Here is a 6289-nt window from a genome sequence, read left to right on the forward strand (position 1 = left end):
CAATATTTAACCCTCAACATAATCCCTAACTAGCATTTTGCTAGTCCCGAGCAAAGTATACGTGAAATAAAGCTCAATCTTTAATGTTAGAAACCTCTCTTGAAAATAATCTTTTGTGCACTCAAGTATAAATGGGTAGAAATAAGATACGTAAGTGAGATTTTGAAAACCTAGAACCAAATCTCATAAGCAACCATTTAAAAAAGTTCTTTGTTGATTAAATCAAAGCATAATTTGCATATCAAGTTTTTCAATGTGCTAAGTGAAAATCAACTTACTTCCCGTACGAATACTATCAATTCATCATGTTAGCCATGCTCATCATTTCAAGATCAGTTTGAAACTCAATTACTGATTCCGAACCTATCCCCTTCTCATTCTTTTTCCAGTTTTTGATTTTATATCGACGGTCAATTTTTATTCAGTTTTTTAAAAATTTTTTGCATTCTTTTCCTGAATTTTCGTTCTTTTTTATGATACATGACTTTTTTGTTGACCTCCCGTTTTTTAACTGGTTGTTTTCTTCTTTTAAGGTGGATAAAATTCTCCAAACTTAATTTTCATCATCTATCAATGATTCACATACTAACAATCATAACTTCTAGTATGTCTACAGAAAACAATTTGAATGTGTCTTTTGATTTAGATTGACATGATATTCAAACTTCCTTTTAATCAATTGAACGCAAGAACTTAGGTGATGGATTGCGTAGCTAATCCAACTCCAATAATCCAAAATTCAATCTCTATCTTATCATACTCAAAGCATTCTTAAATACACAATTTATCACTTCCCAAACAGATTTCAACTTGAAACATTGAAAATTTTCAAAAAATTTTCTCAAAACTGAGAAAATACTGATTAGTTAACCTAATCCCCCATCCCTAATCTAAAAATCTACATTGTCCTCAATGTAAAAGAAATAAGCATGTAATGCAAAAGAAGCAATAAAAAGAAAAGGGAACTGATGGAAAGGTAATACCTGGAGAAGGAATTTTGAGGCTTTTCCAATATCTCAGTGTGAAGATGGGTTAGTACAAGAATTAAACCAACAAAAAGTAAACTATCCTAAATAGCGGAAGAAAACTATCCTAAATAGTAGAACGTAAACTATCCTCGTTATACCTCCGTCAGACTAAGAGGTCAATCCTGGTAAACGAGATCATTCAGAGGTATAGACATGTCCTTCGAATCAAATTTATCAACAAATGACTTTAATCGATGTTCATTCAATTTAAAAATATTACCATTATTTAGATTCTGAATCTCGATAGCCCCATGAGGATAAACGTTAGTAATAGTGAAAGGGCCGGTCCAACGAGATCAGAGTTTACCCGGAAAAAGATGTAACTGAGAATTAAACAAAAGGACCTTTTGACCTGGTGTGAATGATTTTCGAAGAATGTGTTGATCATGAAACACCTTCATCCTATCCTTGTAAATTCTCGAGTTCTCATATGCATCATTCTAGATTTCTTCAAGTTCATTCAATTGAATTTTGTGCAGCGAGGCAGCATTGTCCAAATTGAAATTCAGATATTTAATAGCCCAGTAGCCGCTATGTTCCAACTCCATAGGCAAGTTGATCAGGGTCGAATATTGCATATTAGACCCTAATCATTACCAGATTTTACGTATATGATAATGCTTAATGGAGTATTTTAATTGTATTTTTGTTACAGGATGAAGTCAGGAGCGTTAATTGAAAATTGATGTTAAAGGCATGGATTTCATGATCCAAAGTCTCCAGAGCACGGGATGGACTCCAGAGAACCAATAATGAAGATTTTACACGCCTGGGATCTGAGGAAAGCAAGCCAAAGGGGCCCGAAAAGGGTCTAGAATGCAAGATCACATGGTTCCCGCTATCCGATCAGTTCGAAACTTCATACATGAGATGAGGGCCGTAAATTAACCGTACATATTAAATTTCAGCCATTGAAGATCTCGGGAAGTGGTCCGACGGACAGATCAGCCTATTAATCTCCAATTTGGGGCCCACCTGATATTTGGAACTGCCTCAACCTTGGTATTGACGGCTAAATTACCATGATAAAGAGGATGGATGGTGTAGATTTCTCGTAAACATCACCGTGGGCCCTGTGTATGAGGAGTGTGCACACTGCACGTTTTCACCCGCTGCGCACCGCACCGCTGGGACGGTCAGCGAGAGCGCTGACCCGTCTCTCTCTCTCGCCGCTGCAGCGTCCGCGGAACCGAACCGCGGTCGTCGGTTGTGGGGCCCACCTAGTGTCCAAATGGACAATCCAAACCGTCCATCCACTTCCTGGGGCAGCCATTACCATTGCCTAGGTGGCAAAAATTCAAATGAACGCATAGATCAGAGCCCAGCCGTTCAAACGCAGGTTGGACGGCAAGACAGAAAGCCGCGTGGGCTGCACCGAATCCACCCCAAAACCAGTCAATTCCTACTGATTTTTCGACCTGAAACCAATGGACGGCGTGGATTCTTGTGAAAAGTCCAATAATGGACCCAACCATCATCGCAGCGTCGGTTTGGCGTCCGCGAAACGCACGGACGCTGCCAGTTTTTGTGGAAATTAGTGGGCCCCACTCGTCAACCTTCCGGAAGATCTGATCCGTCCATCGTGTAGAGGGCTTCGAGAGCTTCAAAACCATGTTGATATTCCTCACCCATGCGTACACACGTGTGCGGTACAGAGGCCAAAAGCAGACTGCCCCGGGACGTTCAAAACTGAGTTTTTTGAGATTTCTTCTGTGGGCCGCTCTAATGGACCTTCAAAACCACCCATTCTTGACTAAAATTTCGTTCTGAATCCATTGGACGGGGTGGATTTTCCAGAAAATACCTCTGTGGGGCCCACCGATCACGGCTGCGAAAGTTTGTACTCCGAGTCCTTCTACGACTCTGCCACTGACCCCAGCCATCCAGCAGCTATAAAAGGGGAGTTTTGGACGTGGGAAAGGCATTGAGAACCAGGGGATTCCAGATCTGGAGCAAGGGAGAGAAGAAAGAGAAGAAAGAAGAGAGAGAGAGATTGTTTGGTTTGACGTTTTCTTATGAATTTTATTTAATATTTTTTTATGGATTTTATGGGTCATTAATCTCTCAGCTAGGGCTGAGATGAAGCCCCTAATTTGATTAGCTCTTGTGTTGGTTGATTTACTTTGAATTTCAATTAATTTGTTTCTTTCTTTAAGTGGGCTTTATGGGTTTAAATTCTATACTTCTCCATCTATGAACTTGACCAAAGTATATATATGGATGTTGTTTGGATGCTTATTATAGGTGCTTGTGTCTGATCAAGAACAGGTTTCCTATAGAGGAAGAAACAGGATGCTTTAATGAATTGTATATCCCTTATGCCCGACCAAGGATATGGGATATGTCATTCATGGCATTGCTTAAAGGAATTAGACAGTCTGTATGCCCGATTAAGGACACAGATTGTGCTTTCTCTATTTAAGTGGTATCAATCTAGATCAAGGTGAATCAATAGACAAAACAAGGGTTAGGATAATTAGGGGTGGATTCGAAAGTCCTAGTGCTCTCTTTCTGATTGAATTTTCTTCCCTGTTCTTAATTTTTTTCCCCTAAAATTGTGCTTAGTAATTCATTCCATTATCTGTTGGATTAGTTAAGGAGAGTCATAGATTTGAATTGTGATGACCAGTCCTCGTGGGAACGATCTCATAATACGTACCGTATCTGCATCTGATTCGTATACTTGCGAGTTTAAATATCATTTAGATCGTGTTGGTTTAAATAAAACATCAAGTTTTTGGCGCCGTTGCCGGGGACTGTTTCGGTCCAATTGGATTTAAGATTCTCTCTTATCATAATTCATAGTCTTAGGTTTTTTACTACCTTTAGGTTAAATTTTTTTAGAAACTAACCTATTTCCTGTTTTGTAGGGACCTGACATAAACTACTAATTTGGTAATCTCTTTCCAAATTTTCTATTTTTTTCTAATTTCTATTTTTAGAATTAAGGTTTTATTTTTTATTTTTATAGAAAGTTTCTATTTCTAGGCTATTTTATTTTATTTTTAGAAATTTCCTATTTTCTAATTCTAGATTCTGATTCTTCTTTCAAGTAACTTTCTATTTTCTAGTTTTAGAAATTTTTCCCCTTTTTGAAACTAACTTAGTTTTTATTTCTAAGATTACAAACTTCCTTTTTTAAAAATTAACCGTTGCTTAGGATTTTTTTTTTCTAGCATTATTTTAGTAAATTTAATTTATTTTTGTTTTCTTTTTGTTTACAAGAATTAAGGAAGGAAGCTGCTAAATAACATTGTCTTCAAAAGGAGGAGCTCTCAAATCTTCAGACATTCATCATCTCCTTTTCTCGGGTTCTTCTTTCCAATTCTCGTTTACATAGCTTTCTCTTGTTTTTAGGAATTCATAACTTTTTCATTTAGTTTTATTCATCTTAGGTTGCATCTTAGTTTAGTTTTCTTTCTTATATTGATAACATAGTTTATGCTAGGACGTAGATCTCTGAACATAGAACTAGCACCGTTTGATCCTGAGATTGAAAGAACAATTCGTGAAAGATTGAGAAATAATCCTGTTGAAATGGCGAATGAAACTGAAGTTAAAGCTCTCAAAGATTATTCAGCTCCTGTCCAATTTAATGCGCCTTCATGCATAGTGTTGCCAACCACTACGGCAGCACACTTTGAACTTAAACCTGGAGTCATACAATTGTTGCCATCCTTTTATGGATTGGACAAGGAGGACCCATATCATCATGTGAAAGAATTCTTAAACATTTGCTCCACCTTTGAGTTCCAAAACTTCTCAGACGATTCGATCCGCCTACGCCTGTTTCCTTTTTCTTTGAAGGATAAGGCGAAAGCATGGTTGAATTCTCTAGAAGTTAGATCTATCACTACATGGGACTAACTGTCTAAGAAGTTGTTAAACAAGTTCTTCCCCGTTCACAAAATCAATGCCCTCCGTAGAGAAATTACTAACTTCACATAAAAAGAGGCCGAGCACTTTCATGAATGTTGGGAAAGATGGAAGGACTTGCTTCTTAAATGTCCTCACCATGGTTTTGAGAAGTGGCAACAAGTTCAATACTTCTATGACGGTCTGACACCACAGAACCGTCGCATGGTTGATGCCACCAGTGGAGGGTCATTCATGACCAAAAGTGATGTCGAAGCGTGGAACTTCTTTGAAACCTTATGCGAAAATTCCCAGCAATGGGATTATTCAAATAGAGGTGACAGAAGTCCCCAACCACAAAAGAGAGGTGGTATATATGAGATAGGAGTCATGCCAGAGCTGAGCGCCAAGCTTGATAACCTGACAAAGACAGTTGATGCTCTGGTATTAAATAATGGACCACCACAAACAGCTCAAGTCGAGGCATATGCCACATGTTCTAGTCCTGCCCATCCTATGCAGTCTTGTCCATCTGGTGCAGCATTCCCAGAACTTCTCTCTGAACAAGTTCATGCTATGAACTCTTTTCAAAAATCTGGGAATGATCCTTACTCGAACACATACAACCCAGGGTGGGCTAGACATCCAAATTTCTCTTGGGCAAAAGGACCACAACAAGGAGGACCATCTGGAAATCCTCCCATGCAACCGCACCTCCAAGTTGGCAGTCAACAACCTCAACAGTTTCCACAATATCAACAACTGCCTACACAATCAAGGAAACCATCTCTTGAGGATACACTCCATCTTTTCATGCAGAGTTCTCTCCAATTCCAAAAAGACACCCAACAAACCTTACTGGCCAACCAGCAAAGCTTACATGCAAATGCACAATCCATTGCCAAGTTGGAAGTACAAATGGGTCAACTAGCTGCCACATTGAGTGAGAGAGAGAAGGGCAAGTTCCCTAGCCAACCTGAGGCTAATCCAAAGGGACAGTATGAGATTGGCTCTAATTCCAACCAAGGGCAATATCATGAACAGGCCAAATCGATCACTACCCTTAGGTCAGGCAAGCAGATTGATAACATAATAGAGATGCCTGGGGATGAATCAAATTCTAAAACAGAAGATCAAGATGAAGCAGAGAGCCATACCAATGCATCCAAAGTCCAAAAGCTCTCTGACTCTCCAAGAGCCACTAATGTGCCACCTTATGTGCCCAAAGCACCCTTTCCTCAACGTCTGGCACCAATAAAGAAAAGAAATAACTTTGATGAAATCTTGGATGTGTTTCAAAAAGTGCAAGTCAACATCCCGTTGCTTGACGCTATCAAGCAAGTCCCTGCTTACGCTAAGTTTCTTAAAGATTTATGCACTCAAAAGCGTAAGCAGAATATTCATAA

The 6289-nt window shown here is 39.0% G+C and overlaps 1 non-coding gene across 1 annotated transcript; it reads right to left on the bottom strand.

The window, feature by feature from the left end:
- Nucleotides 1–4943: 4943 nt before the first annotated feature.
- Nucleotides 4944–5050, bottom strand: LOC131247566 (small nucleolar RNA R71). Its single transcript, XR_009171846.1, has one exon. It is a non-coding gene; the product is annotated as a small nucleolar RNA R71 (small nucleolar RNA).
- Nucleotides 5051–6289: the final 1239 nt, after the last annotated feature.

Source organism: Magnolia sinica, chromosome 5 (assembly GCF_029962835.1).
Source record: "Magnolia sinica isolate HGM2019 chromosome 5, MsV1, whole genome shotgun sequence".
NCBI lineage: Eukaryota > Viridiplantae > Streptophyta > Magnoliopsida > Magnoliales > Magnoliaceae > Magnolia > Magnolia sinica.